The sequence below is a fragment of the Protopterus annectens genome, chromosome 10.part0 (assembly GCF_019279795.1).
Source record: "Protopterus annectens isolate FY-2018-M chromosome 10.part0, PAN1.0, whole genome shotgun sequence".
Taxonomy (NCBI): Eukaryota; Metazoa; Chordata; order Ceratodontiformes; family Protopteridae; genus Protopterus; species Protopterus annectens.
Window position 1 is genome coordinate 1827300331 of NC_056744.1, and position 26146 is coordinate 1827326476.

The 26146-nt window shown below is 39.9% G+C and overlaps 1 protein-coding gene across 1 annotated transcript in view; it reads left to right on the top strand.

The window, feature by feature from the left end:
• Window positions 1-26146, top strand: part of LOC122814071 (cytospin-B-like) — an 804690-nt gene that overhangs the window by 52951 nt on the left and 725593 nt on the right. The window lies entirely within an intron of this gene.

Below are 26146 nucleotides of genomic sequence, written 5' to 3' on the forward strand. Positions count from 1 at the left end.
TGTGGGAGGCAAGGGAATAAAGAACATACTCAGTGTATGCATACATGTTAATCTGTTGGGCACACTATGATGCAGATGTGCAAAACAATGGGAAACCAGGCACAAAAGAGTGTGCTGAATGTGGAAGGCAAGGGAATAAAGAACATACTCGATGTATGTGCACACAATCTGTTGGACACACTAGGATGCAGACGTGCACGCACTAAAAGGTGTTGTTGCTGATGCACACTCATATCGAGTGCACGTTATTTGACTACAAGTGATGGAAAAACATGCACATCAAAGGGAGAGTACATTAAGGCAGTGTTGACAGTGGTGAGATAACATGATACAGAGTTAAGAGATTTTCACTTTTAACTAGTATTGTGCAATCGCAAAGTTAGCATATTTAAGTTAGCAGAGGTGTAGGGAGTGCAGGGTGAAGTGGAAAAGAAATTTTGCTGCATACTCATTAATTCAATTTCTTATTATTTTTTACATCAACAGATGGATTTCAAGGAAATTTCATTTTAATGGACTGCCTACAACCCACACGTACACAAACAGACACACATACACACACACACACACACACACACACACACACACACACACACACACACACACACACACACACACACACATACACACATGCGTGCGCACGTGCACACACGCATACTTGTACATGCACACACGTACACACACACACACACACACACACATGTATATATTCACACACACACACACACACACACACACACACACACACACACACACACACACACACACACACACACACACAAACACACTACAGCTTCTAGCATGAAACTCAGATCCACTGATAGGGCATTATAACAGGTTATGTTCTGAAAGCAAGAATCCTTCACCTTTTATAGTAATAGATTTGTTCTTTGTCAAGGGAACAGTGGATACCCTCACCATCAACTTCACCATACCAGCTTATGCATGGAGTATGGTGTAAAATCCAGGATTATTCTGGGCCACCTTACCTTCCTCTCATGGCCCTTCATGCAGAGGTGCACATGGGGTGGCCTCTTCACATCAGCTAGTCTCTTTGTTAAGACAGGTGACTTCATACCATGATTTTGTATCTATTAGGATTTAGCACCTTGCAAAAACTGCAGCCACTTTGACAGAGGCAGCCTACAGTAGCTGTGCACTTTCAACATTTGCACTCCCTGCACCCTTCCTTCCACGCTGCAACTTCTACTTCCATGATTGTAACAATTGGAAAAAAATGGTTCCTACCTTGATGGGAAAGGTAAACAATTCCAAAAACTTCAATGAGGTAAAGGGAACATTCATTTTCAACTGCCTATAGTGACAACACATTGCATTTATAGAAAAAGAGGGTCTTACTTAAGTTTTCATCCAAAGTCCAACCAGTAACAAGCCTCTCAGCTGCCCAGAATTTTGCAGAATGTCCACATTTTTGCCTCATGTTTTTGGCCTGTTCCTCATAAGAACGTGGTTTTCTGGCAAATCATTGACGACTGCAACCACCAAATAATGACACGTGAGTTTCTGACTTTATATCCTGCAAATAATGCATGTTAATCCAAGACTTGTTATTCTAGCAACACGTTGTTAAGTAAAATATTTAAAACATGCCCCTGATTTTGGCTCTTTGCTGCCCATTATTTTTGGCTTTCTGCAGAAGTTTTGAGGTATGCAGAGTCAATAAATAAATAAATTAATAAATAAATAAGCAAGCATAAAAATTAACTAACCAGCTTTGCATACCTATTTACCTTTGATCAGGGCTAATTTAGCCCATTCCTGTCTTTCACCTGGGATCTCTCTGCCTGTGCTGGGATTTCCTCTTTGTTCATGTACCTGAAATTATCTCACTTCCTGTCTCATTAGCCCTGCCCGTTGACATCCTCTACAACTGCTCTCCAACCACCTCAACAGAAACTGCTTTGAAGACCTTAACATTTCTATCTGCAAAGTTTGTTGACCTGTAACAAGGCAGCAGAGATGGTGTCATACCTCTTAAGCTCTTGGTGCGAGAAATCTGGACAAAGCCTAAAATAATGGGGGGGATCTTAAATACTCTTATAAACTTACAATGTTGTTAGAATAAAGGCATTTGTTTTGACATGTATTTTAAGAAGGATATGAAGTCTGAAATTCAAACGTATGTCATTATTTAGTGACTGATCTGCCATGAAACCACAAATTTTATAAGGAACAAACCAAAGATATGAGGCAAAAATGTGGACGTTCTGCAAAAATTTGGACAGTTGAGAGGCTTGGCTGGTGGCGTTCATTATTAGAAACAAGTAAAATGCCTGGCGTGGAACCAATTGACACCTACCTGAACAGTTGCATACAAAATATTTTTCACTCTTTCCTGGTGTTTCTATGACCCAGTTGGATTAGAGTTACTTGGCATACAAAGAACAACCTTCGACTACTGGAGAGGGTATAGTCTGATGCTGTTTCCCCTCCTAAAAAAAAGTTTTGTTTCAACATTATCAGGATCTTGAAAATTTGGCTAAAACCGTTCAATGAGTTTTCCATCAGCCTTTCCAAAAGTAATCCCTTTACCTGCCTTCGTAGAATTCCTGTACCCGGTAGACATTTGTTCCACACTGAAAAGCCTCTACATGTGGGCTAAGAGATGGCACTGCCAGTGTTATCTGACCATCATTGTGTCCAAAAATCAATATTTATCTAAGCTAACAGAGCTGTATGTCCCTTTTGTTGAGTCTGCATCAGTCATGTTTAAAAAAGCTATATAATTATATCAGAGGTCAAGCTCTTGCTCTCTTTCTCTCTCTGTCTGTTTCTCTCTCTCTCTCTCAATCTCTATCTGTCTCTCTGTCTCTCTCTATTTTTTTCCATGTGGCAAAGCTGGTCTATAAATGACAACATTTCTATATACTTTCTTATTAAAAAGATAGTAATACCTTACAGAAACATTCCAAAGTTAAAATGAATATGTACAGTTTTGAATGGATTACTCAAATATTCTATGTATTGTCAGTATTGACTGCTAAGAATTGTACCTGAATACATCTCTACCTTTAAAATATGCATTACAATTTCTTTATAAAGCTAAATTCTGTTTAAAACATTGCTGTAACATCACTGTGCCTTTACAGTGGAAGGCATGTTGCTGTCTTGTGTCTGAAATTCCATCATATACTTGGCTGAGGAGAAAGCAACATGATTTTGAAAACTTTTTAGGATCACACAATGCATTTACTTATAAATTACAACATTACAGTTTTGGAGTCATTTAACACGTATATAGTGACGAACAAATCCAGAACAATGATTGTTATGTTTCAACACAGTAAATTAGGAAGTGATAATGCAGAGACAACAAACTACAGCAGAACATAGGTTTTACATAGCACACTGTCTTCAATTTCTTCCTCTATGTTAAAAGAATTGTTAGGGATATGATTAAAAGGGGAGATAAAAACTTCTACACAGATACTGTTTTTGAAATAGATATAAATTGGATTTAATTTCTGAATTGTTATGTTAATATTATCTTGTATGAAATTATGCATTCTGCTTTAGTTAACCTGCTTTTAAATATACAGGATTAAAGGTATGTAACACGTTTTGCTCATTCAGAATACTTTTACTTCTCACACAGAAATGAGCTAATTTATCAAATAAGGGGTGTGTTTCATAAACTCCCAGCAAAATGGACTGACTGCCCTTTGTGATGTTTATCTTAAAGGAGACTGTCTTATCTCAAGGCTCATGAGCTAACACAATGAATCGCTCAATAACAATCTGAGAAAGGCGACTGGCTGATGCTGGCTTGGTCATTTAAAAAAATCATGCAGACCATTTATGAATAGGAATTATCCAGTCAATGATGACGGACTTTACTCTGAAAATAAATCAAGCACAGGGAAACAGATCCTAAAATCTCTGCAGTGTTTGTTAAGTGTTAACAACTCAGAACTAGTAAAGGACAGATACTTTAGTGAGAGCGCCCATCTCCCTATACATGCAGTGGTTGTAGTAAAGGTAGAAAGTAAACATACCTCGGTGCATTATTTATATTCTTACATTTGTTTTATGAAATAGATGGAACTGATTTCCTGACACTTGTGGGGTACATTCTAGTATGTTATATCATCATTTCATTTTGTGATTTGCAGGAAGTGTACAAAAACACATTTTATACCTGTATCCCTACAAAATAACATAACATACCTGGTATTTACACAAAAAGGTGCCGTTTTCTGTTATTAACGTAACAATTTACACTTGGTAATGGTGCATGCCTTTATTACCGGATCATATCTGGTTGTCAGTCATTAATAACCAGTTACTTTAATGACGTAATGTTATAATTGGTTGAGTTATTGTTCCATTTAGTGCAGTTTTATATGCAGTAGTTGTAGTTGCATGGGTGGGGTACTCTTTTTAGGTAGTTGCATTGCAGCGTTGTGCGTTCTTTTGTCTATTTACATTGATTTGTAGCATTTTATACCAGGGGTAGTTTAATAGACTTGTTTTAAATATGAGTCAGAAGTCATGTGCAAGAGAGAAGGGGGCATAGAGAGGAGGTGGGGAAGGCCTGGATGTTAACAAGCATTTTGTATGAACAGTGATGCTCTCTGACAACATATGGGTTGATAAACCTGTTCTTTATCTTCAGTGTTCAGGACCTGTTTGTTAGGAAGATTTTTCATTTTTTGTACACTGAGAGACAGGACACTCTTTGGGCTAAAATCATGTTTTAGAATATGTATTAATGTGTTCCTTTTAAAAGGAAATGCCTCCCTTTATATAATACTTTAAGCACATTGTTGGCTTCAGTGTTTGCTGTGTTTGTGTGAATAAAGAACACTGACATATGTAATTAAACTATAATGTATTTGAGTCTTTGAACCTGTTCTACAGACCTGTCTTGTTTTTTTGGCTGTCAGGTTATTTTGGGTGTTTTGACTGGGTGGTGCTTTGAATAGCACATAAAACCAATTTTTGTCACACAGGCTAAGAATTTTAGAGAAGTAATTCTGCAAGGTTTGTTTATGTTCATTGAAGGTCTGCTTTACAAGATGGCAAAGTCTTGTATTTAGAAGGAATTGTTTTATAATCAGGCCATTAGTAGAAACAAAATCTAGTAGACAGCCCAGTATACACCTGGCTTACACTTCTTAAACTAGTATGCTCAGTTCTAATTGTGAGTTAGTGACATGTACAATTATCATTCTGTTTGGTAAGTAATTCTGTTACTGTTTTTGTTTTTGTTAATCTACCTCTATTCTTTGGAGCTTTTCTCCCCGGGCCTCTACTGAAAATGGACATGTATCCAGCTAGAATAGCCCGGTCAACAAATGTAAAATAAAATAAATAAATAATTCCTAAACTAGTTTAAAGGTACATAGGTTGTAACTAGGAGATGGGGGAGTTGGGGGTGAAGTTTGAGTTGAATTTATCAGCCAGTACAATTCCTGTGTCCCCCTGATGGGTGAAGGTGATACCTTTCCCCACCAGCTCAGCACACTGCTGAGTGTTACCTTTAAGGTTCCTAACTTGCCTGAAGAAGGCCTTGTGATTGTCCTTAGAATTCCTGTGTCATGCTGATGGATGAAGGTGGTACCATTCCCCACCAGTTCAGCACACTGATGTGTGTTAACTTTAAGATTCCTGACATGGCTGTAGCTGTTAGTTTTATGTACGCAACAATGTGCTGCATTTGCATTACTGTTTTGTTAGGCTGTATGTATGCAACAATGTGCTGTATTTACATTAGTGTTTTTTAGCTGTGTGTATGCAACAGTGTGCTGCATTTACATTACTGTTTTGTTAGGCTGTATGTATCCAACAATGTGCTGCATTTACATTAGTGTTTTGTTAGCTGTGTTTATGCAACAATGTGCTGTATTTATGCTAGTGTTTTGTTAGCTGTATGTATGCAAAAATGTGCTGCATTTACATTAGTGTTCTGTTAGGTTGTATTTATGCAACAATGTGCTGTGTTTACATTACTGTTATGTTAGCTGTGTGTATGCAAAATGCACTGCATTTATATTACTGTTTTGTTAGGTTGTGTGTATGCAACAATGTGCTTTATTTACATTAGTGTTTTTGTTAGGCTGTATGTATGCAACAATGTGCTGTGTTTACATTACTGTTTTGTTAGCTGTATGCATGCAACAATGTGATGTATTTGCATGACTGTTTTCTTAACTGTGTGTATGCAAAAATGTGCTGTATTTACATTAGTGCCTTGTTAGGCTATATGTACACAACAATGTGCTGTATTTGCATTACTGTTTTGTTAGGCTATATGTATGCAACAATGTACTGTATTTACATTACTGTTTTGTTAGGCTGTATGTATGTAACAATGTGCTGTATTCACATTAGTGTTTTGTTAGCTGTGTGTATGCAACAATGTGCTGTATTTACATTAGTGTTTTGTTAGGTTGTATTTATGCAACAATGTGCTGTGTTTACATTACTGTTATGTTAGCTGTGTATATGCAACAATGCACTGTATTTATATTACTGTTTTGTTAGGCTGTGTGCATGCAACAATGTACTTTATTTACATTAGTGTTTTTGTTAGACTGTATGTATGCAATGATATGCTGCATTTACATTAGGGTTTTTGTTAGGCTGTATATATGCAACAATGTGCTGTATTTATATTAGTGTTTTTGTTAGGCTGTATGTATCCAACAATGTACTGTATTTACATTACTGTTTTCTTAGCTGTGTGTATGCAACCATGTGCTATATTTACATAGGTGTTTTGTTAGGTTGTATGTATGCAACAATTCACTGTATTTACATTACTGATTTGTTAGGCTGTATGTATGTAAGAATATGCTGTATTTACTTTACTGTTTTGTTTGCTGTATGTATGCAACAATGTGCCATATTTACATGACTGTTTTGTTAGGCTGTATGTATGCAACAATGTGCTGTATTTACATTAGTGTTTTGTTAGCTGTGTGTATGCAAGAATGTGCTGTATTTACATTAGTGTTTTGTTAGCTGTATGTATGCAACAATGTGCTGTATTTACATTACTGTTTTGTTGGACTGTATGTATGCGACAATGTTCTGTATTTACATTAGTGTTTTTTAGCTGTGTGCATGCTACAATGTGCTGTATTTACATTACTTCTTTTTTTAGCTGTATGTATGCAACAATGCGCTGTATTTACATTAGTGTTTTTGTTAGGCTGTGTGTATGCAACAATGTGCTGTATTTACATTAGTGTTTTGTTGGCTGTGTGTATGCAACAGTGTGCTGTATTTACATTAATGTTTTGTTAAGCTGTATGTATGCAACAATGTGCTTTATTTATGTTACTGCTTTGTTAGGCTGTATGTCTACAACAATGTGCTGTATCTGCATTACTGCTTTGTTAGCTGTGAGCATGGAACAATCTGCTGTATTTACATTACTATTTTGTTAGGCTGTATGTATGCAACAATGTGCTGTATTTACATTAGTGTTTTGTTAGCTGTGTGTATGCAACAATGTGCTGTATTTACATTACTGTTTTGTTAGACTGTATGTATGCAACAATGCACTGTATTTACATTACTGTCTTGTTGGCTGTATGTATGCAACAATGTGCTGTATTTACATTAGTGGTTTGTTAGCTGTGTGTATACAACAATGTGCTGTATTTACATTAGTGTTTTGTTAGGCTGTATGTATGCAACAACTGTGCTATATTTACACTAGTGTTTTGTTGGCTGTGTGTATGCAACAATGTGCTGTATTTACATGAGTGTTTTGTTAGGCTGTATGTATGCAACAATGTGCTGTATTTACATTAGTGTTTTGTTAGCTGTGTTAGTGTTTTTGTTAGGCTGTATGTATGCAACAATGTGCTGGATTTACATTACTGTTTTGTTAGCTGTGTGTATGCAATGATGTACTGTATTTGCATTGGTGTTTTGTTAGGCTGTATGTATGCAACAATGTGCTGTATTTACATTTGTGTTTTGTTAGCTGTGTGTATGCAACAATGTGCTGTATTTACATTTGTGTTTTGTTAGCTGTGTGCATGCAACAATGTGCTGTATTTACATTAGTGTTTTGTTAGCTGTATGTATGCAAGAATGTGCTGTATTTACATTACTGTTTTGTTAGACTCTGTGTATGCAGCAATGTTTTGTATTTACATTAGTGTTTGTTAGCTGTGTGCATGCAAGAATGTGCTGTATTTACATTAGTATGCTTTTTAGCTGTGTGTTTGCAACTGTGTGCTGTATTTATATTACTCTTCTGTTAGGCTGTATGTATGCAATAATGTGCTGTATTTACATTAGTGTTTTGTTAGCTGTGTGTATGCAACAATGTGCTGTATTTACATTACTATTTTGCTAGGCTGTATGTATGCAACAATGTGCTGTATTTATATTACTGTTTTGTTAGCTGTGTGTATGCAACAATGTGCTGTATTTACATTACTGTTTTGTAGGCTGTATGTATGCAACAATGTGCTGTATTTACATTAGTGTTTTGTTAGCTGTGTGTGTATGCAACAATGTGTTGTATTTAAATTACTGTTTTGTTAGGCTGTGTGTATGCAACAATGTGCTTTATATACATTAGTGTTTTTGTTAGGCTGTATGTATGCAACAATATGCTGTAGTTAAGATGCTGCCCGGTTCGATTCTCAGCTAGACCGTCTTCTGCGTGAAGAGATGCGTGAATGGGCGTACCTTCGCTGAAGGTTGTGCATCAGGCCTGGCAAGCCGGTACGTAAAAATCAACTGCCAATCATTAGCAGACCGAAGTTCCACTGTGGCGACCCCTAACCGGGAAAAGAAGAAAGACACAAACAAACAAACAAACATTACTGTTTTGTTAGCTGTGTGTATGCAACAATGTGCTGTATTTACATTACTGTTTTGTTAGGCTGTGTGTATGCAACAATGTGCTGTATTTAAATTAGTGTTTTATTAGGCTGTATGTATGCACTGTATTTACATTACTGTTTTGTTGGGTTGTGTGTATGCAACAATGTGCTGTATTTACATTAGTATTTTGTTCGGCTGTGGGTATGTCACAATGTGCTATAATTATTTGCATTGTGTTTTTGTTAGGCTGTCAGTATGTCACAATGTGTGTTATTTCCATTAGTGTGCCTGCTGGGCTGTGGTGATGCAAAAGATTCATAGAGGACTCTACAATGATATTCTCTGATAGTGGTGCATTGATTTGTCCATTATTTGGGGGTATAATTGGCTGATTTTTGTTCCTATCTGATTTATTTACAAAATTGCTCTGTATTTCCATAGAATTGTTTGTTTTGCTATGAAAAACAGTTGTTTTGTGCCATTTTAACTCAATTTTTGCTGTTTGTTTTTAGTTGCTAGTAGTCATCATGCCATAGGTTCATAGTTATATACTGGGCTAATAATCCAAAACTACCAATGCAGAAAATAGGCAACCACAAAGTCAGCAAATCCAAGCTTTTATTAAAACAAGAAAATATCTCTAGAACTTTTGCCACTGGCCTTTGAAGAGTTATCCTTACAATCAACAACATCTTCTTATATATCTGCACCCATAAAACATTAATTAACACAGTTAAGTGTTTCTAAATTCAATCAACAATGCTGACTGATATAATTCTTATGTAAATATATACTTCCTTTGTAAAAAATGTGTGTATATTGCTTTGTGCGTATATTAATTTTTATTTCTTTACCTGCTATTTGTCAACTTTTCTGTAATTCTTTTGACTCAAATATTTTTATACATTGTAAATTGTTGTGAATGAAGCTTTTCTCCTCGGGTCTCCACTGAAAATGCACCACATGCCCAGTTAGACTAACCTGGTTAACAAATGTCAATAAATAAATAAACGACACCCATTTAAATATCACATTTAGTTACAGTAATAGTTTTCAATTACATTCATCATTCAGACCAGTAGGGGTCAATGTACCATGTTTTAAAATAAAAACTGTTTCCTTATATAGCAGTTTATTCTTTAAATCAACACTATAAAATGCTTTAACTTTGTCTAAAATAGTACCCCTTAAACAACTCCCATCTCCCCATGATATAACTTAAAATGAACAGGTGAAGGCCCCTCCATTTTTTATTTTTTATATCTCTGAAATGTTCTTGCATCCTTACCGTAAAAGCCCTTTTAATTTTCCCCACATAAATCAAATTACAGTCACAGCTCAACACATAAATAATACAGTGTTAGAACAAAGTCCATCATTTGGCCTGAAGTAACCTTATTAGTTTCAGTAAAAGTCCTCACAGTCTGTTTACAGAATGAAGAGTGGCCACATATTATCAGTCCCATATTTTGAGGTTGTTTAACGAAAGATACTTCAGGTAAAAATAAATGGTAGGAACTATCATATCCTTGATGCTACAACCTCTTTTAAAGGACAAAAGCTTAGCAAAATCTTAATTTCTTATGAGAAATCCCCAGTAATAAATAACAGTATCCACATACACTATGTGTAGTCACAAAATACATTTTATTTTGGGAAGTGACTCCCTTACTATTTTGGCTAGACCTAGTCCTTTCTTTATATGGAGTCACTTCAGTGTGTTGTCATCCAGAAAGTACTCTCTCCATAGCTTGCCAGATACCTACTTCATCATAACCTCTTTGTTTAAGCATACTGCATGTTTTTAACAATTCATTATATAAAATTTCCCCTTTATTACGTAACCTGCTTATTATGCAGAAGCTCACTATAGGGCAAAGATTTAATTAAGTGGGGTGGGTGACAAATCCTGCTATCAAAAAAAAAAAATACATATATATATATATATATATATATATATATATATATATATACACACACACACACACACACACACACACATATATATATATATATATATATATATATATATATATATATATATATATATAGGTCTACTTCTGTTTGTTGAAAACACACTTTCTCAACAAACAGGAGATCAAACCCACTTAAGCGAAAGTGCACTATATTGACAGTGCACTTTCGGAAAAGCTGATGCAGCAAAGCACATTACAGTGGAAATAAGGAAATATATCCTTTTTCCCACTGTAGTGCAATCTCAGAGTTAGTATATTTAAGTAGGGCTGTGTGTGGGTGGGTGGCAGAGCCCCCCACATGGGGGTGCAGGGGGCTTGCCCCCCTGCAAAATAGTGTTTAAAGTATTTTTTTTTTTTTTTCTGATTTGGTGAATCGGCTTTTCTGAAAGTGCATTTTTGATGCAGTGCACTTTCGCGGAAGTGGGGTTTTACTTTTCTTGTTTGAGATTGTGAAATTTTGATCAAGAAAAGTAGACCCGATATATAAATATGTGTATATGTATATGTATATATATACATATATATATATATATATATATATATATATATATATATATATATGGATCTACCTGACATGGTCGACAATTCATTTAGTCGACAGTTTATTTGGTCGACAGTTCATTTGGTCGACAAGCAGATTTGCCCCCTTCCGCAATGTTGTGCAACCCTGGAGTTGATATATATAGTTAGGGGGGGTGTGGGGGGTGTGGTGGGCGAAGCCCCCCACCTAAAATGCTTGTCGATCAAAGAACTGTTGACCAAATAAACTGTCGACTAAATGAATTGTCGACCATGTCAGGTAGATCCATATATATATATATATATATATATATATATATATATATATATTTACTCCAAAAATGGTGGCTTCTGTCCATCTGAGGCATAGGTATTACACAAAGTGTGAACTTTCAGTTTCTCATCCACTGGTACAGGTTGCACTTGAATAGAGTTCGGGTAAGACTCTGCTTCACATGGCTGGGAAACCTATTCCAGAGAATGGGAGCTCTCTGAGATACACACCTGTCCCCACTTTGTGTTCTATTTAAGTCACAATCAAAGTTTAAATCCTTTGATCTAATAGTTCTGATGCTGTTAGTTTTCTGGATATGCAAAAGGTCCATCAAGTCAGGATGCAAGGATGACTTGTATGCGAGGAAAAATTGTCTCTCAGTAATAAGCATAGTGTAGGAATAGGAATTTGAGGCAATCTCCGTAGGACATCATGTTTATGCCCTGTTTTGTTTTTGTGGTGAACCTCTGTGGACATTCCAGTTGCTACGTGTGCTTGGTCAGGTACATACAGAAGGTGAAATTATACTCAATGATGGGTCTGATAATGGAGTGCAGTGGCGTGATGACTTCCCTGGGGTTAGATACCATGCCCTTACTTATAAGCTGAGTGACATAGAATGATTCTTTTTACAACCTTAGACACATGTTAGTTGAAAACCAGGCTACTATTCACATACATTTCCAAATCCCCTGACTACTTTTTCTACTCTTAGGGGTGATTTATTGATGAGGTACTTTTCCAGACTGGCTGACTTCCTAAAAGGTACTATCATGCATTATTTAACATTGAATTTTAAGCCAGGACTTTGGTACCAATCATTTGTTTGCATTTGTTTGCTTTTGTAAGATGCTAGTATCTGGGGGAGATTCTATGACTGCTCCTAGTTTGCAATCTTCTGCAGACTTCATCTGCACTGGCCCATGATGTTTGTCTTGACTTTTGAGAAGTAGATGCCAAACAGGAGAGGATGCAGTAAAGCGCCTTGTGGGACTCCACTAGTGACCTGGCCTCTTTGTGGAGGTGGTCTCTCCATTCTTACCTTCCTGAGTCTTATTTGTGTGCCAGCTGGCTATCCAGGGTGTTGCATGAATTTGTTTGCAATACCTGAGTGGTGTATTATATAAATCACCTTACCCAGATCGAGGTGGGCAGTCTGCACCATTTTGCCTTCATCCATTGACTTAGTAACCTTCTCAAAGATGTCCACCAGATTTATAGGTTCATAGGTGCATAGGTTCATACTAGGCTATCTGCCCTAGGGCATTTATAAGCCTAGCCAGAGTGTGTGTGGCTTTCACCACCCCTTAGGATGAGAATACTATACCCATTAGTTTGCTGTGCCTCTGTCCAGCAGTGACACAGAGATGATTCCCGGGGTAAACCTTCGATCTCCCATCCACTCGTCAAGATTTCTCTTGAACAGAGTCAGTGAGGGGCTCTGCCTCACATGGACTGGGATTCTGTTCCATAGTGTAGGGAGTCTCTGGGTGATGAATCTGTCCCTCCAGCACGTCATATTTATATCCGTGTTGAGGTTTAAGTCTCTTGCTCTCGTGGCTCTGGTGGATTTGGATTTTTTGAGGTGGAGCATGTCCATTAATTCCGGGTTGGACATGGCCTTGTATGTCAGGCACAGATCACCTCTGAGCAGACGGTATGCAACTGAATAGAGCTGGAGTTTCTTCAGTCAGGCATCGCATGACATATGTTTGAGCCCCTTTATCCTTTTGGTGAGGAACTTTTGGGGTCTTTCCAACTGCTGCAGGTGTCGGGTAAGGTACATTCCGAATGGGGTGTTGTACTCAATCATTGGTCTGATAAGTGAAGAGTACAGGGGTACAATGACCTCTCCTGATCTGGATGTGAATCCCTTCATGATCAGGTGGGCAATGTAGAAGGTCTTCCTAACCACTTTGGCAATGTGAGTGTCAAAAGAGAGGTTACTGTCAACTTGGGTCCCCAGGTCCCTAATAACTTCTTCCGTGTTTAATGGATTACCACCTATGTGGTAATTAGGGGTTACCTTGCTTTTCCCAAAGGGTATGACTATACATTTTTTGGCATTTAGCTTAAGGCCATGGCTCTGGCACCAGTTATCCATTTCTATGAGACCTCTCTGGAGGATGTCTGTGTCTGATGGAGTGTCAATTATGGTGCCCAGTTTGCATTCATCTGCAAATTTTGTCAGCCACAATCCCCCTATGATTGCCTGCACTTCAGAAAAATAAATGCCGAACAAGAGGGGGCCCAGGACTGAGCCCTGTGGGACACAGCTCGTGACCGGCTTAGAGTCTGACATGGCACCAGCAACTCTAACCCTGTGTGTTCTGTCCTTGAGCCAGTTTGCAACCCATCTTGTGACATATGGGTTTACATCTAAGCTGGTGAGCTTTTCTATAATGCCCGAGTGGGGTATTGTGTCGAACGCTTTTGCTAGGTCAAGGTAGGCTGTGTGAACTGCCTTACCCTCATCAATGGCCTTAGTGACTGTTTCGAAAAAGTCGACCAAGTTCAAGAGGCAGGATCTGCCCTTGACAAAGCCAAATTGGGTAGGATCCAGTGTCTGTACATCCCCAATGTCTTTATTTATGAGTTCCATTATGATCCTCTCCATAGCTTTGCAGACAAGGCTCATCAAGCTTATGGGGTGGTAATTTCCAGGGTCCGTAGAAGCACCGCCTTTGTGGAGTGGGACCACAGTTGCCGTACGCCATTCTTTGGGTACGTATCCTGTAGTAAGGCTAAGATTAAACAGTAGCCTTATGTGTGGGTTTAGTTCCTCACTGAGTTTGTGTAGCACACAGTCGGGGACACCGTCCGGTCCCATTGATGCTGTGTTTTTTGCTTTAGAGAGAGCAGCTCTCACCTGGGCATCTGAGATGTTTGGGAGGCTAGACTCTGGTGGGACAGATATTTCTCCTTTTGGGGGGGAGGGAGGGGAGAAATTTGCACTGAACCTGTCTGCCAGTATGTTGGCAATGTCTGTGGGTTCAGTGATTTTTTTATCATTTTGGACTAATTCTGAGCATATCTGGGAGTTTCCACCCAGGTTTCTAACATAGCTAAAGAAGGCCTTATGATTGTCATAGGTTCATAGGTTCATAGGTTGGTACTAGGCTATCAGCCCTAGGGCCTATACAAGCCTAGCCATAACAATTCCCTGGCTATTTCTTCCCACATTATTTACTTTCCTGGACCCCTGTCTAGCAGGGCGACTGACGTGATCCCTGGGGTGAATTTCCTTTCTCCCATCCAATCGTCAAGGTTCCTCTTGAAGAGGTCCAAAGAGGCACTCTGTTTGACATGTATGGGCAATCTATTCCAGAGTCTGGGGAGTCTCTGGGTCAGGAACCTATCCCTCCAGCATGTTTTGTTTATTGTGATGACAAGGTTTAGATCCCTGGAGCGTGTAGCTCTGAGGGATTGGGATTTCTTTAAGTGTAGCATGTCCAACAGCTCTGGGTTTGACATGGCCTTGTATGTTAAGCAGAGATCACCTCTGAGTAGACGATATGCAACAGAGTATAGCTGGAGTTTTTAAGGCGGTCAGCGTAGGGCATCTGCTTTAGGCCTGTGATTCTTTTAGTGAGGTATTTCTGAGGCCTTTCCAGTTGTTGCAGATGTCTTGAGAGGTACATACCAAATGGGGCGTTGTATTCTATTATGGGTCTAATGAGGGATGAGTACAGTGGGACAATGACCTCCTTTTTTCTGGATGAAAAGCCCTTTGTGATGAGGTGTGCCACATAGAAGGATTTCCTGACTGTTGTGGCGATGTGGTTATCGAAGGTGAGACCACTGTCCACCTGTGTCCCTAAGTCTCTTATCACACTTTCTTTTGTCTTTTGTGTCATTAGCGATTTTTCTCTCAAAGTTGGCCTTGGATGATTTTATGAGTGATCGTAGTTTTTTGCTAGTATTGATCAGAGATGCCTTCCCTTTTAGGGATTTTGCTCTGTCATGTAGTAGCTTTCTCCTCTTGTTGTAGAGTTTGTTTATGGCTGGGGTCCACCAGACCGGGTGCCTGCCTTTGGTGGAAAGGGTCTTGATTTTATTAGGGATTGCTTGATCCATACATTCCTGGAGGTGCTCGTAGAAGGCATTTGTAAGGGTTTCAGCAGTGTGGGTTGTGGTTTCCACTGGCTCGGGGGCCTTGAAGGATACCACTCCAGTCTTAAGAAGTGTGAAGTTTGCTTTTGAGAAGTTCTTCACTGTGGTCTTTTTTGCTGGGGGTGGGGGCGGGATGTGGATCTCCAATGAGATTAATTTATGGTCTGATCTCACCAATGAGGGACATACTTCCGGTGTGGAGCATTTTGTCCCCATGTTTGTGATGATCAGGTCTAGTATATTTTCTCCTCTTGTGGGGATGGTGACTAGTTGTTCCATAGCATTTGAGTTTATGAACTCCAGGAACCTTTGGGATAGGGTGTTGGGGCTTGAGTAATGTTCCCAGTCTATGTTTGGGTAGTTGAAGTCACCCAATATGATGGTGTTTGGAGAGACATTCATACTCTCCAGTGTCTTCAGGAAGGCTGTGTGGGTTTCCTGAGTTTGAGAAGGTGGTCTGTAGCATGCTACAAACTGTAGGGCAGTTTTACCTATGGTTAGTTGCACCTGGATGGTCTCCGATGCTTCGTGCATTGCCACTAACCTGGAGGTGTGGGTATCCTTTATGAATATGGATACTCCCCCTCCTTTTGTGGTTCGGTCCGGATTGTGGGGCCGGAACGCATGATATGAGGTATAACCTGATAGTGCTGGGGTGCTCTCAGGAGCCTTGAACCAGGTTTCAGTCACAGCACAGACATCGATGTTCTCCATACTGAGGAGGGCTTCGAGGGCATGTATCTTGAGGTTTAGACTTCTGGCATTGAGCAGTATTACCCTTAGTTTTTCTCCATTTTTGTTTTCTAGGGCGGTAGGTTTATCATTTGAGCCTTGCCTAAAAATGGCACTATGGGGGTGGCAAGAGCCTTTGCCAATATCCGGAAGCCCAGGGGTGACAGGTGCAAGCCGTCCCTTGCGAAGCAGCGTGACTTGTCAAGCATGTCATCCCAGGCAGACAGACATTGGATCCCCTTAGAATGACACCAGTAATTAAGCCAATTATTAAAGCTGATCATTTTGTCTCTGTATTGTGGCATCATTCTTTGTGAGGGTAGGATACTGCTCAGGGTCAGGGTCATACCGGCCTGGGCTACATAATCTGAGAGCTCCTCTTTGTCTCTTTTCATGTAGTCCAGGGAGGTGCCTCAGGTCGTTCACACCGGCATGGACAATGACTGAGTCATACTTGTACTTGCTGTGGAGTGACCTGAGTGCTTGTGTTATGTGGCGGATTCTAGCGCCCGACAGGCAGCTTACTGTGATCTTTTCCTTGTTCAGTCTGGTGAGTGGGACGTCAGTGTGTCTGACTATGGAGTCACTTATAACAAGTGTGTCTGGCATTGTGTTTGGCCTTAAGGGCTGTGACTGTTTAGCACACTGCCTTTGAGAACTATGTGTTGCATGTCTTATGTCTTGAGGTGGCAGTTGCTTGGGTGTCTGCTTTGGAGGCCTCTGTAGTTTTGGTAGATTTTTGATCAGTGCCTCCGAGTATGTCTTTGTGTGTTTATGTGTTTGTTTTGCAGTTGTGATAGTTCTATGTGAAACTGGGTTTGTGGTGTGTGTGGTTTCCTTCTCCTCCTGTCTGGTCTTGCCAGTCCTGAGTTGAGAGAGCTCAGCCTCCAGTTTGGCTATATAGTTGCATCTCTCACATGTATTTGTGTTTTGTGGGAGAAGGAGTGGGTTGTCTGTGTACATGAGGCAATTGTAACATTGCCTCAAGATGCCCAGATTCACCAGCTGAACAGGAGAGGACGCTAGCAACTGACCCTTCGACATGCTAGAAAAAGTGAAAAAGTTTGCTGTGTAACTGAGTCAGAAGGGACCTATAGGGAAATGGGTACTCAAGGGGATTCTAGGCTAATGTAGTACTTTGTTTAGTATATAAGTACTTTACCTATATAAAAATGCTTCAGGAGCAAGTGCTGAGCTTTTGAGATAGAGAATAGACTGTTTAGATTGCAAGTAGAGAAGTTCTAAGGGAAAAATTGAAGAGCAGACTTTACGGAGGCAGAAATAGTTTAACCTTGTTTAACCGGCGCTGCCCAATGGTGCTCTATGGGCAACTCCGCGCTAAATCATGCAAAAGCGGGCTAAAGTGGGCTTTATAGCAGGGGGTTGAAAAGAGCTAGGAATTGACCCAAAAATGGCCAATAGACTACAAGTTTCTGGCTGGAACCACTGCTCTAGGGACAAATAGGCTGCTCAGTGCTCCCCACTCCCACTGGTGAACAAAGAAGCTTCCCTTTATCCAAATAAGGATATGGAATAGCACAGGAACCAAGCCAAAGCCCAGAGATCAGCAAACTCTGAAGACTGGACTATAGTAAGGTGGGAAAACAAGATTTTTTTTTTTTTACAGAAAACAGAGGAAAAACAGACAGTAAATGCTATAAATGCTTTTAAACGGCTAGCGCACTTGAGTGTGTTAGCCTACAGGTAAAATTAAGCAACAAATAACTTTTTAAAAGTGCAAAACAGTTAATCAACACAAAAACAGTTTAAATAGAATGCAGAGCTGTATAAACAGGCGAAAATGCAGTCGCTAAGCAGTAAATAATCAAAAAGCCAGAAAAAATACTTAAATCAGGAAAAAGTCACTCTTTTGCTTTCTGCTGCTTGTAGAACTCTGCAGGACACCACGAGGAGCTGTGCTGAGTTGAATACAAGCGAAAAAGTGCGCTAAAGCGGGCTTTATTACAGGGGGCTGAAAAGAGCTAGGAATTGACCCAAAATGGCCAATAGACTACAAGTTTCTGGCTGGAACCACTCCTCTAGGGACAAATAGGCCGCTCAGTGCTCCCCACTCCCACTGGTGAACAAAGACGCTTCCTTTTATCCAAATAAGGATGTGGAATAGCACAGGAACCAAGACAAAGCCCAGAGATCAGCAAACTCTGAAGACTGGACTATTCTAGTTCAGTAAGGCGGGAAAACAAGAATTTTTTTTTTTTTTGTTTGTTTTTTTTTTTTTTGTTTTTTTCTTTTTTGCAGAAAACAGAGGAAAAACAGACAGTAAATGCTATAAATGCTTTTAAATGGCTAGCGCACTTGAGTGTGTTAGCCTACAGGTAAAATTAAGTAACAAATAACTTTTTAAAAGTGCAAAACAGTTAATCTACACAAAAACAGTTTAAATAGAATGCAGAGCTGTATAAACAGGCGAAAATGCAGTCGCTAAGCAGTAAATAATCAAAAAGCCAGAAAAAATACTTAAATCAGGAAAAAGTCACTCTTTTGCTATCTGCTGCTTGTAGAACTCTGCAGGACACCATGAGGAGCTGTGCTGAGTTGAATACAAGCGAAAAAGCTCGCTAAAGCGGGCTTTATTAAAGGGGGCTGAAAAGAGCTAGGAATTGACCCAAAATGGCCAATAGATTACAAGTTTCTGGCTGGAACCACTCCTCTAGGGACAAATAGGCCACTCAGTGCTCCCCACTCCCACTGGTGAACAAAGACGCTTCCTTTTATCCAAATAAGGATATGGAATAGCACAGGAACCAAGACAAAGCCCAGAGATCAGCAAACTCTGAAGACTGGACTATTCTAGTTCAGTAAGGCGGGAAAACAAGATTTTTTTTTTTTTTTCTTTTTGCAGAAAACAGAGGAAAAATAGACAGTAAATGCTATAAATGCTTTTAAACGGCTAGCGCACTTGAGTGTGTTAGCCTACAGGTAAAATTAAGCAACAAATAACTTTTTAAAAGTGCAAAACAGTTAATCAACACAAAAACAGTTTAAATAGAATGCAGAGCTGTATAAACAGGCGAAAATGCAGTCGCTAAGCAGTAAATAATCAAAAAGCCAGGAAAAAATACTTAAATCAGGAAAAAGTCACTCCTTTGCTCTCTGCTGCTTGTAGAACTCTGCAGGACACCACGAGGAGCGGTGCTGAGTTGAATACAAGCGAAAAAGCGCTCTAAAGCGGGCTTTATTACAGGGGGCTGAAAAGAGCTAGGAATTGACCCAAAATGGCCAATAGACTACAAGTTTCTGGCTGGAACCACTCCTCTAGGGACAAATAGGCTGCTCAGTGCTCCCCACTCCCACTGGTGAACAAAGATGCTTCCTTTTATCCAAATAAGGATATGGAATAGCACAGGAACCAAGACAAAGCCCAGAGATCAGCAAACTCTGAAGACTGGTCTATTCTAGTTCAGTAAGGTGGGAAAACAAGATTATTTTTTTTTTTTCTTTTTTTTCTTTTTTGCAGAAAACAGAGGAAAAACAGACAGTAAATGCTATAAATGCTTTTAAGCGGCTAGCGCACTTGAGTGTGTTAGCCTACAGGTAAAATTAAGCAACAAATAACTTTTTAAAAGTGCAAAACAGTTAATCAACACAAAAACAGTTTAAATAGAATGCAGAGCTGTATAAACAGGCTAAAATGCAGTCGCTAAGCAGTAAATAAGCAAAAAGCCAGAAAAAAATACTTAAATCAGTTATAGCAAACACAGTTATAACAAATGCTCTGAAATATACTGTATATTTCCAAAATGTTTGAGAAGGACAGTCAGAACGCAAGAAGGTTCAGGCGAAGGCATGCCTTTCTTTAACAAAACCAAACTGGGTAAAGTCCAGTGTCTGAAGGTTTTCAATGTCATTATTAATCATTCCCATGATAATTCCTTCCATGCCTTTGCATACGAGACTAGTCAGACTAATGGGTCTGCAGTTCCCAGGATCTGTTGATGGTGTGCACTTGTGCAGAGGGATGACCACTGCAGTGCTCCATTCACATGGCACAAAGCCTGTTCAGAAACTATACTTGAATGGTGACACCAGTGACCCAGACAGGTAATATTTCAGATTACTTGGGAGGCATCATGGGATAATATTGAGAAATGTCGAAGCTGGGTTCTTGGCCTTAGAGATCTGCTCCCTACTGATAGTTGGAGGGGTTATGTTACATTGTATCTGCTGAGTGGTCGCTGGGGGTCAATGGGGGAGGAAAGTTGGAGCTGAATTTGTCGGCCTGTAGATTCCCTATATCTTCCACGTTTGTGGATGAGGCACACCACTGTGTGCTGCTTTTGAGGTTTCTGACATACTTAAAGAATGCTTTATTGCTGTCCTTGGCCTGGGGAGCTAATTATGTCAAAAGTGGCTTTCTTGGACTTAATTAGCCCTCTTAGTTGTCCACTTTATTTGATGATATAGCGTTTATTTTTTCAGGTATTACTATTCCTAATTTTAGCCATGACTTTTTTCTTGTGTTATACACACTGCTTAATTTTGAATTCCAGCAAGGTGTTTTGTTTTTAGAGTTTTATTTGGGCTTACTAATGCTAGGTACAGCAGCCTGTATTCCACCACTGACATGTTGTACAGAGGTTCTGTGAGTAATTCCACATAGGCTGCTGTGTTATGTGGGCTTGGAAGAGTTTTGCTAGGATATGGTAAATGACTTTGTCTATCGTAATCTGTACATGGTTAAACTCCAGCACGTTGTCCTGTTTAACCAGCTTGTTACTGATGTAGATTGAGACAGCTCCACCTTTAGTCTATGTCTGTGTAGTTGCTGATCTAAATGTGTGGAAGCACTGAAGCCTTGCAATGTCGGGGTACTCTCTGCAGTTTTAGACTACATCTCAGTAACTGCACAGATGTTTGCATTGTCCAGGGTAAGGAGACCTTGTAGGGAGTAGAGTTCGTGTTTAAACTCCTGGGATTGAGCAGCAACACCTTTACGTTCCCATGAGTTGATTTTACAGCGTTAGAAAGTTTGTCAATTTGGCATTGCCTAAAAAAGGCTCTGTGGAGAAGGATAATGTTTTAGCCAATATTTAAAACCTTAGAGGGGATAGATGCAGGCCATCCTTGGCAAAGCAATGTGGTCTGTTATTCATATCCTCCCATGCTGACAAATATTGTATCCCCTTAGAATGACTCCAGAAACTAAGCTAATTCTTAAAGTCAATCATCTTTTCTTTGTATTGTGGCATCATTCTTGGTGAGGGTAGCGTACTGCTCAATGCAAGGCACATATTAGCCTGTGACACATAGTCAGAGAGGTCCATAATATCTCTCATTACATAGTCTAGGGAGGTATGTCTCAGGTCATTTACATGTAAATGAACTATGACAGAATCATACTGGCAGCTGTGATGCACTGACGAGTGTCAGTGTCATTTGGTGGATCCTGGCTCCAGATAATCAGCTGACCATTGTTTTCTTTTTATCCTGGCAAATGGGGCGTCAGTGTGTCACACAATGGAATCCCCTATGACTGGAATCCTGGGTAGTGTATTGGCTGACCTTAAGGGTTTTTTAGTTGAGGCTCCACTGGGTGTGACGATATGTGTAGTGTTAAGTGCTGCTTTTGTCGAGTGTTTTTTAATTTGCTGAGGATAAATTTTTGCTTTTGGAATATCTGGGAGGGTTTTGGGGGTTTGGATGTTTGCATTTAAGTGCCTCAGCATAAGTTGGTCTATGTGTGAGATGTGTACTGTGTGTGGTGGGTGTAACATTTATGTTTCTGACAATCTGATCTTTATTCTCTGTGCTTGTATGCAAACTTTCCCTCCAGTGACATTGTGTATAAACATCTCTCACAGACTGTATCTGTTTCTCTAAGGGTTAAATGGTTATTAGTGAACATGAGACAATTGCTACATTGCCTCAAGATACCCTTGTCCATCAACCTGGTTGCAGAGAAATTGGGAAGGTGCATATCCATGATGTCAGGTCCCTGAGCCCTCTTCAAAAGGAACCTTGATGATTGGATGGGAGAAAGGAAATTCACCCCGAGGATCATGTCAGTCGCCCTGCTAGACAGGGGTCCAGGAAAGTAAATAGTGTGGGAAGAAATAGACAGGGAATTGTTATGGCTAGGTTTGTATAGGCCCTAGGGCCGATAGCCTAGTACCAACCTATGAACAAGGGTGTCGTGCATGAGGGATTAAAAGAGGGCAACTAAAGGTTCTTTTGGGACTAGACCATGCAACAGAATACTAACTTTAAGAGGCAGTGATCCTCAATGTCCAGTCTAGCTGTTCTGTGCTACACAGTTTACAAACTAGCTGCACGGTGCTCCTCAATGCACAAACTAGCTGCTCTGTGCTCCTCAGTGCACAAAGTAGCTGCTCTTTGCTCCTCAATGTGCAAACTAGCTGTCCTGTGCTCCTCAATGCACAAACTAGCTGCTCTGTGCTCCTCAGTGCACAAACTAGCTGCTCTGTGCTCCTCAATGTGCAAACTAGCTGTTATGTGCTCCTCAACGCACAAACTAGCTGCTCTGTGCTCCTCAGTGCACAAACTAGCTGCTCTGTGCTCCTCAATGTGCAAACTAGCTGTAACGTGCTCTTCAATGTGCAAACTAGCTGCTCTGTGCTCCTCAATGCACAAACTAGCTGCTCTGTGCTCCTCAATGCACAAACTAGCTGCACTGTGTTGCTCAATGTGCAAACTAGCTGCTCTGTGTTCCTCAATGCACAAACTAGCTACACGGTGCTCCTCAATGTGCAAACTAGCTGCTTTGTGCGCCTGAGTGCACAAACTAGCTGCTCTATGCTTCTCAGTGCACAGAGTTGTTTCACTGAAATCACCAAGTTAGTGGGTAAAGTTTCAGAGGTAGCCGTACAGGACAATTTGACCTTCTAGTTGTCTGCTACTACACAGGGCACTGCTAATCACCAGTACCTGATGAGCAGCTCCACTCAAACATATCGAATTTATACAAGCACTAAAAAGGAGAATAATAACTAATAAGCCCTCCAGCCAATAAATAATTACATTCAGAGCCCTTCATGTGTGTTTTGCAGTTCAGATACACCAGGCTACAGTACCACTTAGTGCCACTAGGTAAGTAAACTCAGTCCTTTTAATGTAATAACACACAAAAGGTGTACTAAGTGTAGTGCTACCCCAGGAATTTAAACTGCTAACTACAAGTTTATAGCAATGCCAAATACTTTAAACTGCATTAGGGACTATTTATAAAAAGGGAGGTTTATCAAGAGAACACTGGTTGGCTGGGTGGACACCAGTATTTTGGTCTAGGAAAGCAATAAAACTGCAGGGGGAGCTTTAGTAGTTCAATTACCATAAGGAGCAGAAGTACAGAAACTGTCTGTTTAAAACCACAACACCCAAATGGTGGTAACATTGTGGAAAATATTTATCTGGTGTAGAGACACGCATCAGTCATATTCTTTGTTTAAAGATGTAATTAGGAAGGGTTCCCAATGCAGACAGGCCACGATGGCCAACAAAAGATATGACACACAGTGCTGTATAGTGTTGCCACCTTTTCAAATGCTAACAGTGGGACATTTTTATTGTAACATAATATATTGGAGGACAAACCATATCCACAATCAGTGCAAAGGGGTGGTGTTCACATTTTGCCAAAATAAAAAAACACTGTTGTAGAATTTAAGTTTTTGCTGTGTCACAAAATATTAGAGCATTTCACATACAAAATAACCCTTTTATTCAACTATTAAAGGAAATTTAATAAATCACTTTTGTCTTAAAATCTCAGGAAATTGGCCATTTTTCATGTTTTTTACCACAGCACACAATGTCCCCAACAGGGACTGTCCGACATTAAGAGACACAGGTGGTAACCCATACTGAAGTATCATTCCAGCCCATTATTTTTCTACACATACCAAGGCTTACTAGTATGTTTAGTTTTACTTGTTTAAATAGTATAGTCTGCAACTTTTACATGTCTTTTTCTGACTGAGAATATGTCCAATTTGTATTAGAAAGCTTATCAGTAGTGTGGAGAATGCAGACATATGTGTAGTCATGGAAACATGGTTCAGAATCATAGAAAGCACCCTTGTTATCAAAGGCTGCAATGCTTTTCATACATTTCAATCCCTCTCAGCTCAGGAAAAAGCAAATGGAGGAGGTGTCTCAGTGTTCATAAAGGACAAGTACAGTGCTAGAGTAGTACAACAACATGATTCGCTTGAGCTGTTCCATGCCCAACTAATCATAGATGCAACAACCTGTCATATCCTTGCAAGCTACAGATCCCCTAACATCAGACTGGAAAACCACACCTCTTGCCTAAACCTATGGGACTCTCTTAACTTTCCGGCTAACACCACACTTATGGGTGACTTCAACTACCCCTGCATAAACCGGGAGACTTATACAAGCTATAATTCATGTGTTCAGAGATTTTTGGACTACATCAATACAAATACCCTGGAACAACTAATTAGCTCCCCAACTAGAGGTACAAATATCTTAGACCTCGTACTCATGAACATGGACATGGGGGGAATGCTGCTCCCTCCCATACATTAACACCTCCCTGGTAAGATGACCACAAAATGATCTCCTTTGGTATTAAAAGTTATCTCAGACTGAGTGACAACTTATTAAACTTTCGAGCCCCTCTGAACCCAGATGACACTGAGGCCTACTCTGAGCTGTACACAAAGCACCGCACAACCACACTCATAGCTTCACAGAGCAGGTAGTACCTCTCTGAGTCAAACCTATGACTACTGGGAAAAATAAACCACCTCTGTGGTCCCCTAGCATAAATATGCTAATCAATAAAAGTAAAAAACTCTCCTTAGCCAAGAAGGAACTAATTAAATGGTGCAAAAAGACACACACCAGACTAAACAATCAAATAAGAGAGATGATCAAATCTGCCAAAGCAAACTATGAGGCAAAGATAGCCTCCCAGGTGAAAGATAACCATAAGGCTTTTATTAATTATGTTCATAATCTCGGGGGGGGACACTCAGCAATGTGCCAAGTTAATCATGATTAGCAACACTTACACCCAGCCTGAAGCTATGCCAAACCTGCTGGCCAACAAGTTCAATTCAAACTTCTCCCCCTCCATCACCTCCTACTATATACAAAGAAATACCCACAACCATTACCCTACTGCTCATTATGAGGGAACAGATCCTTACTGCACTCACTATAGCCAAAGCACAGCCTCCATGGATCTCAACAGCATTCCAGGATGCTTCTTAAATAACTTACAACAGAATCTATCAGGGCCACTAGAAACTCTCTTTAATCAGAGCCTCTGGACGGGCTTGCCCCATAGGAATGGAGGACTGCAACAGTCATCCCTCTGCATGGGGGGGGGTCATTAACTAAACCAAGGGAGCTACAGACCCATAAGCATGGCCAGTTTTATCTGCAAGGCCATGGAAAGAATTATCATGGACCTGATCAATAATGTCATAGGAACTCTTCAAACACTGGACCAGACCCAATATAGCTTTGCCAAATGGAGGCCTTGCCTTCTCAATCTGGTTGACTTCTTCAAGGAAGTCACCAAGGCCATAGATGAGGGTAAAACAGTACACAACACAGTCCCCCACTTGGGGATCATAGCTAACTGGCTCATTGACAGAACACACGTTGTCCAGATATATGAATCCACTTCTGATAAGAAACTTGTTAGTAGCAGAGCAGTGTCCCACAGAGCTAAGTGTTGGGACTCCTCCTGTTTGGTATATAC